Below are 18,047 nucleotides of genomic sequence, written 5' to 3' on the forward strand. Positions count from 1 at the left end.
AACAGCCTCTGGGGACAACTGGGTGGGGGACAAGGGTTGAAAAACTATTAGGTACTATACTTACTACCTGGGTGATGGGAATCAATCGTACCCAAAACCTCAGTATTATGCAGTATACCTATGAAACAAACCTGTTATGTGTACCTCCTGAATCTAAAATTAAAAGTTGAAATATATATATTTCACACACACACACACACACACACACACACACACACACAGGCCGGGCATTGTGGCTCATGCTTGTAATCCCAGCACTTTGGAAGGCAAGGTGGGCAGATCACCTGAGGTCAGGAGTTCGAGACCAGCCTGGTCAACATGATGAGACCCTGTCTCTACTAAAAGTACAAGAAATTAGCTGGGCGTGGTGGTGCGTGCCTGTCATCCCAGCTACTTGGGAGGCTGAGGCAGGAGAATTGAACCTAGGAGGTGGAGGTTGCAGTGAGCCGAGCTTGTGCCACTGCACTCCAGCCTGGGTGACAGAGAGAGACTCTGTCTCCAAAAATAAAAATAAAGAAAAAAAGAAATATATACGTATAAACAAAGAACAGTGTGTCAGAAGGAGAAGAAGAGGAGATGAGGTCAGAGAGGGAGGCAGGTGTTGGATCAGAAGTGACTTAATAGTTTAAAGTAAGAAGTTTAAATTTGATTGTAAGTGTATTTATAAGCTATTGGAGTGCTTTAAATTAGGGGAGTGATATGATCTGTTATATATTTTTGAAAACAACAGAGAATGGGGCAAAAATGAAAATAGGATACCATTTAGGAAGCTCTTACAGCAATAAGAGATATTGGTGAGCTGAGCTGGGGAAAGGTGATTTACATTCTATTTGATTTTTTTTTTAAAGTAGAGATGTGGTCTCACTATGTTGCCCAGGCTGGTCTTGAACTCCTGGCCTCATGATCCTCTCGCCTGGGCCTCCCAAAGTCCTAGGATTACAGGCATGAGTCACCACACCTGGCTGGATTTACACTGTGTCTAGACACGAATCTTTTAGAGTACCTTTTTATTACAAGCAGCTACAGCGAAAAAGAATATCTTTTCCTCCACCAAAGCTTTCACAAAGAAAAAGTGTATCTGTAACCATATGTATACACACAAATAATATATAAATACACATATTTGTGGGGAATGAGAAAACAGGAAGAATGAGTAAGCCAGTTTATAAGTAAATAATTGGAATATTTTATGAATTTAACATTATTTCCTATAATAGGCATGTTTTATAACTATCTTCTTAAAAGAAATAGCATGTTTTACTTGCTTTGGAGTCAACACAAGTCTTAGGGTTAGAGGTTACATTTCCTGAGACACTAAGAATCTTCAATAAAAAAACTTCATTAATCAGAGAGTACTTACTTTTTATTTATTTATTTATTTTTTGAGATGGAGTCTCACTCTGTCACCCAGGCTGGAGTACAGTGGCATGACCTCAGCTCACTGCAACATCTGCCTCTCAGGTTCAAGTGATTCTCCTGCCTCAGCCTCCCGAGCAGCTGGGACTACAGGCATGAACCACCATGCTCAGCAAATTTTTGTATTTTTAGTAGACATGGGGTTTCACCATGTTGGCCAGGGTGGCCTCAAACTCCTGAACTTAAGTGATCCGCCTGCCTCAGCCTCCCAAAGTGCTGGGATTACAGGCATGAACCACCGCACCCAATGCTTTTTAATTTTTATTTATTACTATTATTTGTTGAGATGGAGTTTCACTCTTATTGCCCAGGCTGGAGAGCAATGGCACGATCTCAGCTCACTGCAACCTCCGTCTCCTGGGTCAAGAGATTCTCCCGCCTCAGCCTCCCGAGCAGCTGGGATTACAGGCATGCGCCACCATGCCTGGCTAATTTTGTATTTTTAGTAGAGACGGGGTTTCTCCATGTTGGTCAGGCTGGTCTCGAACTCCCGACCTCAGATGATCTGCCTGCCTCGGCTTCCCAAAGTGCTGGGATTATAGGTGTGAGCAATCGCGCCCGGCCCTTACTTTTTATTTTTAAATTATTAAGATTATTATAGGGCCGGGCATGGTGGCTCATGCCTGTAACCCCAGCACTTTGGGAGGCTGAGGCAAGTGAATCACGAGGTCAGGAGTTCAAGACCAGCTTGGCCAAGATGGTGAAACCCCGTCTCTACTAAAAATACAAAAATTAGCCGGGCTACTCGGAAGTACTCGGAAGCTACTCGGAAGCTACTCAGGAGGCTGAGGCAGGAGAATCGCTTGAACCCGGGGGGTGGAGATTGCAGTGAGCCGAGATCGTGCCACTGCACTCCAGCCTGGGCAACAGAGTGAGACTCTGTCTCAAAAAAAAAAAAGACTCAGGTGATCCGCCCACCTCGGCCTCCCAAAGTGCTGGGATTACAGGCTTGAGCCACCGTGCCCAGCCAGGGTATCTTTTGGAAGTAACACTGAAGACATTTTCTGATGGATGGAATGAGGGAGGTAAGGAAAAGGTATTATCATCTTCATTTTCAGGATGAGGAAAGTGATGCTCATTAAGATGCCCACCATCATACCCTAATACCTACCAGAGTCAGGATTCCTATGGATGTCAGGCTCTGAAGCTCCTATTTTTCTATACTGGGTATCCTAGGAGCAGTGAGGTTGGTCAGGTAAAAGCCTATTTCACATCAGCGAATTTACCCTCTAGGGTTTGCATAGAGCACATTCCCCTATCCTACCCTGAGTGAAAAGAACCACTTGTTGACTGCTTACAGATTTCATCAAAGTGAGTTTACAAAAGTAATAATAAAAAAATTAAATTCACAGTCAATGATGATAATTGTTATTTTGAGGTTTCTTCTTTTTTAAATAGAGATGAGGTCTTGTTATGTTGCTCAGGCTGGTCTTGAACTCCTGTCTTCAAGCAATCCTCCTGCCTCGGCCTCCCAGTCCTGAAGTTCTGGAATTACAGGCGTGACCAATATGAAGTCTCCCTCCCTCCCTGACATCCTTCCTCCCTCCCTTCTTCTCTCTCTCTCTCTTTTTTTTTGTTTGTTTTGAGACAGGATCTGGCTCTGTCACTCAGGCTGGAGTACAGTGGCACAAGTCTCAGTCTCTTGTGCTGAAGCAATCCTCCAACCTCAGCCAACATCTCAAGTAGCTGGGACCGCAGGTGCACACCACCACACCTGGCTAATTTTTAATTTTTTCTTGTAAAGATGAGGTCTCACTATGTTGCCCACACTGGTCCTTCAGCTCCTGGACTCAAGAAATCCTCCTGCCTCAGCCTCCAAAAATGCTGGGATTACAAGTAGGAGCCATTGTACCCAGTCCATTTGAAGTTTCTTAACCCCTATTCTATAGTTAACTGATTTTGATGCTTTGAGCACTGCGAATAAGCGCTCAGTAATTTACTCATCAAAACAGTTATAGCACCAACCATGTGTAAGGAATTGTGCTGGGCAGGGGACACTTCATTGGGGCTTTTTGATTTCTAAGTTTGTGGGAAGTACAAAATGACTTAGCACAAATAATATTCAATTATTAAATTTCAAGTTCCTGTTCTGCTCCATTGCCCTTTTCATGTGGGTCTCTGTGTGCCTTCCCAAACCATTTATTTTGGTTTTAGATATTGCTTGAAATCGATGATAGGGAAAGACATATGGAATGCAGATGCTAAATTCTTTGTAACAGTTGGTCAAAGAAAAGGTGAGAATCTTAGAGTGGGGAGGATGATTTTTTAAAAAAAGAAAAGGTTAGAAACTACATAACAGAGGAAGCATAATAATGAGAAATGATGACCCAAGGAAAGGGAGAAAAAGCACTATTCCTTGCTTTTGCTAAATAAACAGTTGGTATATGAGAAAAGTGAGAAAGAGTAAGATCATTATGTGTAGAAAAGGGTGACATTAGAAATGATTATGGAAGAAGGAGGGTCTGAGGAGTCATAAACATGGGTTATATAAGGAGTCAAGGCATTTGTTCTTTCCCCACAATAGTCTCTGGGTTGACCCTTGAAAATTAAGGGTAATTGTGCCTTGTCTCTAAATCCTGAAAACCTCCCTCCCTGCCACCCCACTTTTTTTTTTTTTTTTTGAGACAGGGTCTTGCTTTGTTGCCCAGGCTGGAGTGTACTGACAACATCATAGCTCACTGCAGCCTCAACTTCTAGTGCTCAAGCAATCCTCCCACCTTACCCTCCTGAATAGCTGGGACTACAGGTGTGTGCCACCACGCCTGGCTAATTAAAAAAAGAAAGGTTTATCCTCCAAGACATCTGAATAAAATTGTTATAGAGACGAGGACTCACTATGTTGCTTCCTTTTTTTTATTTAGGTAAAATCGACATATTACTAAACATTTTAAAGTGGACAGTTAGTGCATTTAGTGCATTCACAATGCTGTGCAGCCATCAGCATGCTCTAGTTTCACCTCCCCTTTCATTTATTAGGAAAGCTTGTATTCAAATCTTCTTTAATCCCATAATATGCCCATTCATCCAAACTCCTGTTCCATTATTCCATCATTTCTGCTAGGACCCAGTCCCCAAAATGTCCATTATTCTAACCCCTGTCACTCTCATGCTAGATATTGTCCTTCATGAAACCAGATGAGGGGCCAGAACAACTTTTCCTGGTTTATACCTGTGAGAAGAGAAGCGATAGAGAATGTAGTCAAAATGATTCATTTCATAACTTCTCAGATGTAGCTGATGTGGACCCAAGCAGATTCCTTGGATATTGAGAGCTGAATATGGGTATTGACCAGAATAGATTCTACCATTCAGCTGGACCAGGCCATTCTTCCCAGATTGTCAGTCACCACTCATACTATGAGTAATCCTATATAGGAACCACACAGGTTCTGCCCAAATTATGCCACTAAAACCGCTCTCTCAAAGATCAAATACTATCTATCTCTCTCTCTCTCTCTCTCTCTCTCTCTCAGAGATGGGAGTAGTGGCTCTCACCAATATCAGTAATAACATCCATCTATCTATCTATCTATCTAATCTATCTATCTATCTATCTATCTATCTATCTATCTATCTATCTATCCATCCATCCATGTATCTAATCTATCTACCTTAGAGATGGGGGTCTCAATATGTTGCCCAGGCTGGATTTGAACTCCTGGGCTCAAGCAATCCTCCTGCCTCAGCCTCCTGAGAAGCTGGGACTATAGGCACATGCCATCATGGACCAGCTAGCAGTGACCTTTCCATAAGCCCCTGAGGTATGGGGATTGTTTGCTACACAAGTTAGCTAAACCTAACTATTCATTTGAATAGGCAATGGACAGTGTCTGCCAAATTTCCCTATGCAAGCTTTCTCTGCTAAGGATACTCAAAAGGAGTCTTAAGAGAAAAATCTTGGTAATACCTAAGTCTTGCAACTCTGAGGAAAGGGATGAGCAGGGAGACTGAAGGGCTGATATTCATATCCAAGCATTCAATAATAAATCACTGTGGGCCTAATGCTCAGATCTTTTTTTTTTGGTTGGGGGGACAGAGTCTCGCTCTGTTGCCCAGGCTGGAGTGCAGTGGCATGATCTTGGCTCACTGAAACCTCCGCCTCCCGGGTTCAAGCAATTCTCTGCCTCAGCCTCCCAAGTAGCTGGGATTACAGGCGCCTGCCACCACGCCTGGCTAATTTTTGTATTTTTAGTAGAGATGGGGTTTCACCATCTTGGCCAGGCTGGTCTTGAGCTCCTGACCTTGCAATCTACCCACCTTGGCCTCCCAAAGTGCTGGGATTACAGGCATGAGCCACCGTGCCCAGCCATGAAGAACATTTTATTACCCCTTACCAGAAAAAGGCCTGTATTCTTCAAAAATATTAAAGACAAAGAAAAGCTGAGGAACTGTGCCAGATTAAAGAACACTAAAGAGACATGACAATTAAATGTAATATATGATCCTAAACTGGATCTTGTGCTGGAAAATAAAAAAATGCTAAGAAAGATGTTATTGGATCAACTGACAACATTTGGAACATGGATGGTAAAGTATTACAGCAATGTTAAATTTCCTGGAGTTGTTAATTGTATGTATTTTGTTTACATAAGAGAATGTACTTATTAAGATATTCAAGTATTATGTGGTAAAGGAGGATGATGCATGCGATTTACTTTCAACTGCTTGGAAAAAAAAAATGTACATGGGCCGGGCACAATGGCTCACACCTATAATCTTAGCACTTTGGGAGGCTGAGGTGGGTGGATTGCCTGAGTTCAGGAGTTCAAGACCAGCCTGGGTAACACGGTGAAACCCCGTCTCTACTAGAATACAAAAAAATTAGCCGGGTGTGGCAGCGGGCACCTGTAATCCCAGCTACTCGGGAGGCTGAGACAGGAGAATCGCTTAAACCCAGGAGGCGGAGGTTGCAGTGAGCCGAGATCATGCCACTGCACTCCAGCCTAGGTGACAGAGTGAGACTCTGTCTAAAAAAAAAAAAAAAAAGGCATGTATGTGTGTAATATAACTCTATCTATCTATAACTGCAAATGATAAAGCAAAAGGGGCAAGATGTTAATAATCTGGGTCCTCTTTTTGTCACTCTTGCAACATATCTGCATGTTTAACATTATTTCCAAATAAAAAGTATTCTGGGGTCTGGATTTTTAAAAAATCATTGAGGTTCTCCTCCTGTTGGCTCAAGGGACTTTTCTGCTTTTTATCCTTTACTGCAGACCTTCACTCTAATCTGGTTTTCCCAGTTTCACAACCTGTTGACTTCTATTTAAATTTTCTTTTTTTCCTAGCCCCTAGGATTCACTATTTGTTTGAATAGTTTGCCTAGCTTTTTGGTTCAGCTTCTCTCAAGACACAGCCTTCTCATCAGCTTCTCCTCATCAGCGGCAGCCTTAAGCACTGCCGCTCTTGGGCAAATGGCTTCTTGCCTGCAACACTGAATCTAGGCTGTAGGCCCTAGAAGGATGTCATACCCTGAATGAAACTTGAACGCTTCCGATTGCTAACTGCTCCACCTCCCTCTCCAGCTGCTCTGACTTGGTTTAGGAGGATGTATTTCACATATCTGCACCTTCTTGCCTTCTTTCCTGTGTAATCAAACCCTCATCATAGTTTTCTGATTAGGATCCCTTTCTCCAGTCTTTACCCACTCCAGCTAGCCCTCTTCCTTCACCATCACTAGTTCTCTCTCACATTACCTGTCTGAATAAACTTCTTTTTTGAGACGGAGTCTGGCTCTGTTTGCCCAGCCTAGACTGCAGTGGCACGATCTCGGCTCACTGCAACCTCTGCCTCCCGGATTCAAGCGATTCTCCTGCCTCAGCCTCCCGAGTAGCTGGGATTACAAGCATATGCCACCATATCTGGCTAATTTTTGTATTTGTAGTAGAGACGGGGTTTCACTGTGTTGGCCAGGCTGGTCTTGAACTCCTGACCTCCAGTGATCTGCCACCTTGGCTTCCCAAAGTGCTGGGATTACAGGCATGAGCCACTGTGCCTGGCTACCTGTGTAAATAAACTTCTAACAGCTCTACATTGCCTTTCAAAATCTGACTCAATTTACCTTACCACTTCCAAATCGTGCAACTTCTCTGCTTAACTGTAAGCTCCTTCAGGGCACAGACCATGCTTTTTCTTCTGTGTATCCTTAATTTCTTTTTTCTTTCTTTCTTTCTTTTTTTTTTTTTTCGAGACAGAGTCTCACTGTCGCCCAGGCTGGAGTGCAATGGTGCAATCTCGGCTCACGGTAGCCTCCTTCTCCTGGGTTCCAGCGATTCTTCTGCTTAAGCCTCCGGGGTAGCTGGGATTACAGGCATGCGCCACTACACTTGGCTAATGTCTGTATTTTTAGTAGAGACGGGGTTTCACCATGTTGGCCAGGCTGGTCTCAAACTCCTGACCTCAGGTGATTCACCTGCCTCAGCCTCCCGAAGTGCTGGGATTACAGGCATGAGCCACCACACCCAGCCCCTTAATTTCTTATATAGTGCCTAGCACACAGAAGATGCTCTATAAATAGTTACTGAATGGATAAATGACTAAACTTTGAAACTTCTTTGACCTTACTATGCTCAAATATCACTTCTGATGTTCTTCTCCGACTCTCTCACTTATCTTATATATGTCTGCACACGTTTTTTCCTCATTAGACTGTAAGGTCCCTGAGGGAAAAGACCATGCTTTATTCACCTGTCTCATTCATACCTGACCCAGTGTCTAGAAGAGTGTATAGCACAGAGCAGGCACACAAGCAGTTTGCTGGATGAATGAGTGAATGATACTAAAGAGGAGAAAATACAGACTTTAAGAAGCTCTCCGTGTAGTGAGAAAGACTGAGGACCTAAGAGCAATGAAAATAGAAGTTAACAAGTATAAATAAAGAAGGTACAGGTTAATTTAAGTAATCAGATGATGATGCAGAATTCAAATAAAATAGGAGTCAATCAGCAAAGGTTCCCGAAAGGGTGAATTCTGAGAGATATTTGAAAAGAGGAAAGGGACATAACTTGAGAGAGCAGGAGTTTAGGAACATGTCAGAGAGTTAGGTTGAACCAAGGCATGATAAACATGTTTGAAGCTTACATTCTGAGCAGGATCTGTTCTACCCAGACCACAGGTTTCTGCCTTTTTTTCTGGCTCATCAAGCAGGCATGTTTACCCACTCTTTTTATCTTCATGTTTCCCAGGTCAGCCCAATGTGAGGACTTTAAGTAGTAGAAGGAAGTTTCTGTGAAAATATGCAAACAAAACTGCCTTGTGGGATCGAACATTTTTGGTAACCCTAGTTCTCTAGGGAAATAAACTTCCCTGTTCCAGATAAAATGGAACTGCTCCCCGTGTTGTTAAGCCAGAGAGAAAGCCAAATGACTTCCCTTAAAAGGTACTTCAGCGCATTTTACACAAATTATAGTTTTCTGTGTGTGTTATGGGGATCCAAGGAAATCAAAGATGTTAATGAGTGAGATTTGAGAAACAAAACTTGATAGTAGAATTTTGTCTTAGCCACATCTGCCCTTCTCCTCACAGAGTATATGCAAATACCGATGGTGACGGACAGTCACTTTCTAGAGCTCAGATCACTCCAGCACTTGTGGGATGGAAAAAATGAAGAAATTACAGTTGCCCTAAAAATGTCCCCCACTTCAGGAATCTGAATATTTTACACAGCAGGAGATACATCGGAAGTCCTACAGAATCTCTTGACTTTGGGAGATCGCAACTGCTTTTCTATTAGGATAACCTAATTTTCTGTGTCCATTTTCTCAGAATGTTGTGCCCAACGCGTTCTGTTTCCTAAATACCCAGCCTTCCTTCTGGTAGAGGCAAGAAAATTATGCTAGCATTCGCTCACTGCACGTTTTGAGCGTTTGAGTTCAGAGTACAGCTATTCTCTCTCCTCGTAATGTAAACACAGGTTCCCACGGCGGCAATGGGAGACTCCCCTAAGGGGCTCTTGACGTACAGGGAGACTTCCAGATATGGTACACAGATGTCACATTGCTAGAACGTCTCTAGACGGCAACGAAACATTAAAGCCTAACCTGAGGTAATCCCTCACCGGCAGTGAAGCTCCTCTGCTAGGCACTGTCTTCCCGTACACTGCCCAAGCTCTGGGGGTGTCACACTAGACTGTGGTGATGTCACACTAGCTGGGATGACATTTTACAGTTGGATCCCGTACCACCGCCAGGCACCTTTAAATCACCGCAGTCTACAGTGCGGAGGGGGCGGGAAGTCCAGCCCCCGCACTCGATCCACGCTGGCTCCCTACGGAGGCCCACCCACTCGAGGCCCACCGACTCCCACTGCAATCAGTACTATGCGATCGTCCTAGAGAGTCCATTCAGCTGCACTTCCGCCTCAGTAGGTGTCATGGCGCGGGGCGGGTGAATGGTTCCGGCGAGGCGGGGCCGGCCGGGTTGAGGGGCGGCCGTTCGGCATTCCGTTCGTCGGGTCTGGCGACAACGGCGGCTGCGGAGCAAGGGGCCCGGCGGTAGCCCCGGACGGCAGCAGGAGGCCGAGGCGGGAGCGCGCGGGGCTGAGGCGGCGGCGGCGGCGGCGGGAAGGGGCTGGGTGGTGGAGCGGGAGGGAGGCTGAGGAGGCTCCCCCTGCGGGACGGGCGCGGGGACGGCTCCGGGGGGCGGGGGCCGGGGCCCGGGCCGGCTCGCGCGGGGGGTATGATGACCCGGCTGCGGGGCCCCAGATCTCGTCTCCTCCGCCGCCTCCTCACGGCAGCCCCAGCTCGCGGCTGAGAACCAGACACACCGGCGGTGAGTGGGGACGGGCAGGAGGGGGCCTCGGCGGGGAACGACTTCCCCTCAGCTCCCTGAGGCGGGGCCGGGCCGGCCGCCGGCTCTCCTGGAGCGCCCAGCCTGCCGGGGGCGCCTTCCTCAAAGGGCCCCTGCCTGGGACCGGGCGCCGCGTCCTGCGGCCCGTCCGCTCACTGCCGCTGAGGGGATTGCGTTCCCAGGAAGGTGGGGAGGTTCCGGGCTGGTTTTCGGGGCAACTCCCCCTGCCTCCTGCCACTTCTCGCCTGGGCGTGTTGTCCTTAAGTGACAGGGGACCGCCTTGCGTCTCCTCACTCGGCCGGTTTTTTCCCTGGCTGTCGTGGCAGGTTCCCAGTGTGTGGCTTGTGCGTGTGTACTTCACAGCTCCGCTTATCACCATGGTTTTGGGTTATTTGTGCTGTTTGGGACCAGGAAGCCGTGCCTGGAGAGGACGACAGTGGGGTGGGTGTGGAAGCTTTTCTGTCGTCTCCGCTGATGTTCTGTAGTCGTTAGGCTTGTAATTCGTAATGACGGTGGAGACTACGTGAGACCAGCCCACCTAACGTATATCTGTACAAGGGAGATCTAGAGGTCTGGCCCAAAGGGAAACTTTTGCTGCCACCACTTGCAAAGCTTTCGTTAAAAAAACAAAAGGTGGCGGGGGGAAAGGTGGAGAAACAACCAAAATTCTGGTAAGGCCCACACTGTTCACAGGTCTGTGGGGAAGAGTCCCCTTTTTGTGCTTAGCAACCAAGACGTGGAGTTCCGTCTCCAGGAGCGTTGGTCTAACCTCCAGTTTGTTGTGGTGACGAGCTGTGAGCAATGGCCTGTGTTTATGCTGGGCGAGCTTTCTTTCCTACTTGGGGAGGGGGGTTCAGGATGGGAGGATGGGGGTAGGGAAGAGGGGGAAAAACCCCCGAGCTCCAGTAAGTCTTTTCTTTACTTAATCACTGATTCTGTTGTAGGTAGACTCATTTAGAGGCAGTCCTAGATGCTCTTTCTTGTCTATTAGTGACACTTTGAGAATTCTCAGTAATTGCATCAACATAATACTTTCAGCTATAGACTCTCTGTCCCAATCTGTCCTTTATCTTGTTTCTTAGTAACTGGTGAAAACAGCAGTGTGGCTTCCCGCTCCTGATGAAATAGGGTTAAATTAAGTGGCTGATGCCCTCAGCAAACCTACAATTTTCCTTTTGTTTGTGTAAAGCTATTTTTGATCTCTGGTCTGTGGGGTTTTTTTTTTTGTAAGATTATAGAGAATGCAAACTATTACTAGCTTTTTTCATATGGAAGCCTAAAGCTTTCTATAAAACATTTTAAAATCTAACAAATCATTTGACCTAATTTTCATTATTCAGCTGGTGATTTTGGATCTTTACATGTAATTATCTCAGGGTTCCGTGTTATAATACTGTTATGATGAAGGGTGTCATTGACTTTAAGATACTGTTCCTGGCTTGAAAGATATTTTAGTAAAGTACTTGCGGTTGGAACTGGAGGCAGCCAAGCCAGTAAAGCATCTTAGAATAAAATGGTGAATGAGATCTTATAAATATACTGGCTCTGGTTGACAAGTAGAACTTTTGCTGGTGATACCTTCATGAATAGTTTATCTTATCTCTCGACACTGTAGTTTTGTGGTTTTTTGAGCAAGTTCGTTGGTAACTTGAGACTTCAAACCAAACCAGAACTTCCTTCTAAAAGAAAAAAAAGAAGAGATAATCTCAAAGTTCACAATTCTTTGGAAAATAGACTTCTTTCATTCTGTGCTTTTGTTTTTATAAGCACAGCTCCATCAATGATTTGTTGGTACAAATCAGTGAGTCATACCGGCCTTGTAAAGTTCTTACACTTGGAACTTGTGCAGCTTGTTAGTTATATATTGTAACTGGTCTTGTAATTTGAAGTAATTTTGCAAACATGAGCTGCTTGATCTGCCACCTGCATGAGTGTATAACAGCAGTCTGTATTTTTTAGGTCTTTTTAAAAAAAATTTACTATTATTCCTCCCGTTATCTTCCCTTCCTCTCCCTTTGTGCCATTCTGAACACAAGTCATCAAGATTATTTTCCTTTAAGTACCACTTCAACAATCACTGGTTTGCCTTTTGGTTCCTTTTGTTTTTGTTCCTGATCTTCCCTTTAGTTGTTGGAACGCAGCTCCTAAATGCCTAATATATTCCTGTGTGCATAATTTGGCACTTGAAAAATTTACATCCTGTTTTCATATTTTTCTTTCTTTTTCATGTGTTATATCATTTCAGCAACTTTTAAGTTCTTTGAAGGTAAGGAAACTTAACATTTCTTTTAGATTCTTTAAGGGTACCTGGTACAGTGCTTTCCCAGAGTGCTTAAGGAAAAAGAATGAGAAGACCTTTGCCAGCATTGCTGCTCATTAGCGCTGGGTAAAACTCGTTTGGCCTTTTTGGATCTGTTTTTTTTTTTTTTTTTTTTTTTTTTGAGACAGGATCTCGCCCTGTCGCCCAGGTCGGAGTGCCGTGATGGGTTCAGGCCAGAGTGCAGTGGTGGGTTCAAGTGATTCTCATACCTCTGCCTCCTAAGTAGCTAGGACTACAGGCACGCACCACCATGCCTGGCTAATATTTGTATTTTTAGTAGAGATAGGGTTTTGCCATGTTGGCCAGGCTGGTCTCAGACTCATGACCTCAAGTGATCCACCTGCCTCGGCCTCCCAAAGTGCTGAGATTACAGGCGTGAGCCACCATGCCTGGCCTGGATCGCCTTTTTCTCATCTCGGAATTAGGGGGTTTTAGAATCTTTTAAGGTCCCTTTTATCTGTAAGAGTTCCAGTACTTTTTTGCTAGTGTCTTCTGCTCCAGTTAAATATATCTCCTTACTCTACATGGTTTTTCATTTTTCCACATCCTTTGGCATACTAGCATAGCAAAAGTCATCTCATTCTTCTGAAAGAGCCTCCTCCATCTTCCATTCTCCAAACTGCTGTTGCCTTACTTAAGTCCTGTTTTCCTTCAGCCTTTGCTGGCATATTGTTTATGTTTCATATTGATCTCTGCTTTGTTAATTTTAACTTTTTCTTATCCTGGAAACTCCTCAAGGTATAGTTTTCTTAATTCTAAGCTTTATAGACCTATAGACTGTCATGTGCAGGTACTAAAATGTAGTACCTTTTTACTAAACACAAAGCACTTACTTTTCTTTTGTTCTGTTGCCGTAGTCATTCCAAATAAATCTAAGTGAACTATTAATTTTGATACAAAGCAACAGCCTCTGCCACACTGAAGAAGTGAGCTTTAAGCAGAGACTAGAAGGGTAAGTAAAAGTTAGGAAAAGAAAAGGCTAAGGGGGAAAATGAAGTTCAGAGAGGAAACATGTTGAAGGAACTAGGGCCAGAGAAGGCAAGGTCTATTGTGGGAACCCAGAGAGGCTTGGTAGTATTGGAAGAGAAAGTGCCTGGGGAAAAGCGCAGATGAAACAAGGCTGTGCAAGTAATCGTGGTCCAGATCTTGCAAGGCCTGGTAATCCAAATTAGGAATTTTGGTGTTTGTCCTAAGGTTTTAAGTGGGGGATAGGTACACATTTTTTTTTTTTCAGATGTGCATTTTTAAAAGCTTCAGTTGAGAGGTGAATAATGAATTGGGAGAGGGGAGCTTAGAAAAGGGGCTTGAGGCTAGCATTGTGGCTCACACCTGTAATCCCAGCACTTTTGGAGGCTGAGGTAGGTGGATCACTTTAGGAGTTTGAGACCAGCCCGAGCAACATGGTGAAACCCTGTCTCTACAAAAAATACAAAAAAATTAGCTGGGCGTGGTGGCATGTACTGGTAGTCCCAGTTACTCCGGAGGCTGAGGTAGGAGGGTGGATTGAGCCCTGGAGGTCAAGGCTGCAGTGAACGAACCATGATCGTGTACTGCACTCCGGTCTGGGTGACAGAGTCTCAAATAAAGGGGGGAAGTTGAGAGTACAATTTGGAGGAAACCAGTTAAGCTGTTTAAGTATGGGATTGTGCAGTAGGGGTGGAGAAAACTTAGGAGAGTAGAGAGAGATTTAGGTGTTCTGTTGGGAAGAATTTTCTTCCCAAACTTGTCTCACTTTGTTTTTACAGAAGATGTACTCTTATCATCTGTAAAAAATATGTATCAGAGTATGTGATAGACAATATGTACACCTGTGTTCATGTCATCTGAGGATAAGTGCTGGAGCAAGAAATCAATATATAGTACAGTTTTTAAGTCATTTGGCTAACCAGCTGTTAAATTGTATGAAAGAGGCAAAGATAACATTGAGCAAAAGCAACAGGAATTTATTACTGGTGTGTCAGGAAAAAGGTTACTGAGGGGTAAGGACAAATCAATGGAAAATGATTACCTGGGTTGTCATATCCAGCTGTTCCATTCAGGGTTATAATATTTGGATCCTTTTAATAAGATTATTTGCCTATAGTGCTTATAGTGTGGAGCACCCAGTAAATAATGTTAAATGGATGTGACCATGCCAGGGAGTGGGAAAGTTGTTAATCTGTTTTTGAAAGCCTTGGATTCTAGCTATTATCTTTTAGTAATAAGTACAAGTACCAGTGATCTTTTGCCCATCATTACTAATTTGGTATTAATGAACTGGGCAAATTTGTCATTATACTGAGATGGTTAAGTCCTTGGAAAGTCAGGTTTGAAATGTAAAGACTTCATTTATTGCTGGAGTCAAGAGGCGCAGCATTTTCAGGAAGTCAAAAATAGCTTTTTATGCCAGGTACAGTGGCTCATTCCTGTAATCTCAATATCGTGGGAGGCCAAGGCAGGAGGATTGCTTTAGAGCAGGAGTTTGACATCAGCCTGGGTGACATAGTAAGACCTCATCTCTGAAGGAAAAAAAAAAAAAAATTAGCCAAATGTGGCATGTGCCTGTAGAAATTAGCCAAGCGTCCTGATGTGTGCCTGTAGTCCTAGCTACTTGGATGGCTGAAGCAGAGGATTGCTTGAGCCCAGGATTTCGAGGTTACAGTGAGCTGTGATCACACCACTGCATTTCAGCCTCACTGACAGTGGTGAGAACCTGTCTCAAAAAAAAAAAAAAAAAAAGAATCAGCTATTTTTTTTTTTAAACCTTTATTTTAGGTTCAGGGGTACATGTGCTGGTTTGTTATATAGGTAATCTATATGTCACAGGGGTTTGGTGTACAGATATTTTGTCGTCCAGGTAATAAGCGTAGTGCCTGACATTTATTTTTTCTGATCCTCTCCCTTCTCCCACCCTCCACCCTGAAGTAGGCCCCAGTGTCTGTGGTTGGCCTCTTTGTGTCCATGTGTTCTCGTTCTTTAGCTCCCACTTTTAAGTGAGAACATGCAGTACTTGGTTTTCTGTTCTGTGTTTGTTTAGGATAGTGGCCCTCCAGCTTCATCCATGTTGCCTGTTGCTGCAAAGGACATGGTCTCGTTCTTTTTTATGACTGCATAGTATTCCATGGTGTATATGTATCACATTTTCTTTAGTCTACCATTGATGGGCATTTAGGTTGAATTTCATGTCTTTCCTATTGTGAATAGTGCTGCAGTGAACGTGTGCTTGTGTCTTTGTGGTAGAATGATTTATATTCCTTTGGGTATTTACCCAGTGATGGGATTGCTGGATCTAATGGTAATTCTGTTTTAAATTCTTTGAGGAATTGCCACATTGCTTTTCACAATGGGTGAACTAATTTATACTCCCATCAGCAGTATAAGTGTTCCCTTTTCTTCACAACCTTGCCAGCATCTGTTATTTTTTGACTTCTTAGTAATATTCATTCTGACTGGTGTGAGATGGTATCTCATTTTAGTTTTGATTTGCATTTCTCTAATGATTAGTGATGTTGAACAATTTTTCATATGCTTGTTGACTGCAAGTGTGTCAAAAATAGCTTTTTAATTTATTGAGTTGCTATTCACATTGAATTGAAAATATCTGTAATTTGCCTCAAAGATTCTGATATATAGTAAGTTTTCCACAGATGTTAATTCTGTTTTTGTTGTTGTTGTTGTTTGAAAGCTCTCCACCTAGGAAGAGAATTGCCTCCCCACTTGCAAAGGCAAGTTTAATAGAACATAATATCTTTATCCTGTGTCTAGAAATTGCTATTTTAGCTGAGTTTCAGAGTAGAATATAAATAAGAGTCTGTTGGTTTTTCTAGGCCATTGTGATTCTGTATTTTCTTCTCACCTTGTGTTAATTGAGGTCAGAATGAGTCTCAGCCACACTGTAAGAACCCCGGTGGTCTGATACTGACTTTTTGTACATCACACCCTTGCTGTAGGGAAGACCAGTGAAAGAATTCTGAGTTGTCCTTTCCCTTTGGGTGAACTAAATTTGTCTTTATGGATAAGAACTATAATCATTTAATATTAAAACATTCTGAAAAATGTCCTAGAACTTGTACTTTTTTCAGTGCCCAATGTGAAGATCTGAAATCATAAGTAATCTTTTATTATGTTTTTTGGGTAAAAAGTTGGCAATAATGTTACTCTGCCAAATGCAAAATTTTATAGAGTATCTAGTTACGAATCCTTTTTTTTTTTTTTTTGAGATGGAGTCTCACTCTGTCGCCCAGGCTGGAATGCAATGGCATGATCTCAGCTCACTACAACCTCTGCCTCCCGGATTCAAGTGATTCTCCTGCCTCAGCCTCCTGAGTAGCTGGGATTACAAGTGCGTGTCACCACGCCCAGCTAATTTTTGTATTTTTAGTAGAGATGGCATTTTACCATGTTGGTCAGGTTGGTCTCGAACTCCTGACCTCATGATCTGCCTGCCTTGGCCTCCCAAAATGAATACATTTTTTAAAATTTGATATTTCATGAATTCTTTTCAGTATTACTTTATGACCCCCCTATTCCTAGACAGTTGCTGCAAACTGCAAATTTTCTATTTAGATTCTTTCACTAAATACTTCAAGTTACATAAAAGTTGTGTTTATGTTTTTTGATAGATTGTTAAAATTAGGTGAACAATATTAACATTGTTAATGGAAAACAAATTTAGAAAATTTGCTTCCTTTTGTTGTTCAACAGGTTGGCTTAATTTTATGATAAATACTTACACATATATTTTAATAGGTGCATTTTGTAAAGGAGCTACTTGGTTTCAGATTTTTCTTTTATTATATTTGGTATTTCAGTGAAGTAGGTAGAACAAGATGATTTGTAAATTCAGCCTCACAGTTAAATTGTACTGACCTTAGCTTTTAATTTGTACTTTTTTTCTCTTCAAAGTTTATATAAATTATGGAAACTCTTAAAGTAAATCTCAACTGGGTTTTAGAAATTGAAGGCAGAGGATTTGTTCTTTCCAGCTGACTAGTCCAGTGCAGGTGGTTTCTGGTTGTATTCAGGCACAAAGAAATGTACTTACTGCCTTTTGATGTTCTGTAACATCCTTTTTCATGTTTCCTTCCTTTCTTGTTGTGTGTGTTTATTCTCTTATGATTAGTAATGTTATACTATATGGATTGGAGTAGAGACTTCCCCCATGACTCAAGGACCACACAGATAAAACGGAGGGAAGACATTAAAAACATCAAGGATCGAGCATTTGAAAATACTACAGTTGAATGTGAGTGGTAGGGAGTTGTATTTAATAGATATGAGATTGGTAGGCCGGGGTCAAATAATTCATCCAACAGATAATTGAGTATGTATATATTGTCAGTCTGTATAAGGCTTTGGTGATAGAAGAGCAAGACAGAGATGGTACATGTGCCGGAGCTTATACTGTAGCTGGGAATGTAGCATTAAAGAAATACTTTCAAGTTAACAGGTTGCTGTGGGAATGCATGGTGGGGGCAGGGGGTGATCGTAGGGAGCGTTTCTGCATGTGACAGAGGTGTCAGGGCAGTTTTCGCAGCAGAAAGTCT

General features: G+C 43.1%; 1 protein-coding gene and 1 long non-coding RNA gene across 8 annotated transcripts in view; one reads left to right on the plus strand and one right to left on the minus strand.

Annotated features, from left to right (window-relative positions):
* Positions 1-4,255: 4,255 nt before the first annotated feature.
* Positions 4,256-9,639, minus strand: LOC109025640 (uncharacterized). 3 transcript variants are annotated; one of them, XR_008669863.2, is made up of 3 exons: positions 9,473-9,639; positions 8,497-8,641; positions 4,256-4,585 (listed from the first exon to the last, which is right to left on the minus strand). It is a non-coding gene; the product is annotated as an uncharacterized lncRNA (long non-coding RNA). The 3 variants fall into 3 exon arrangements; XR_010129915.1 differs by having other exon boundaries at positions 9,456-9,639; XR_002004550.3 differs by having other exon boundaries at positions 8,497-9,639.
* A 9-nt stretch (positions 9,640-9,648) lies between these two features.
* Positions 9,649-18,047, plus strand: part of HIPK1 (homeodomain interacting protein kinase 1) — a 48,420-nt gene continuing 40,021 nt past the window's right edge. For 2 of the 5 annotated variants that reach the window (XM_063695691.1, XM_004065386.4), the window contains exon 1: positions 9,649-9,777. The gene's annotated coding sequence lies outside the window, so the exon portion shown is untranslated. Of the gene's footprint in view, positions 9,778-10,047; positions 10,185-17,686; positions 17,747-18,047 lie in introns of those variants that run through there. The other 3 variants (XM_019020704.3, XM_055356327.2, XM_063695698.1) reach the window with 3 other exon arrangements.

This window comes from Gorilla gorilla, chromosome 1 (genome assembly GCF_029281585.2).
Source record: "Gorilla gorilla gorilla isolate KB3781 chromosome 1, NHGRI_mGorGor1-v2.1_pri, whole genome shotgun sequence".
Lineage (NCBI taxonomy): Eukaryota > Metazoa > Chordata > Mammalia > Primates > Hominidae > Gorilla > Gorilla gorilla.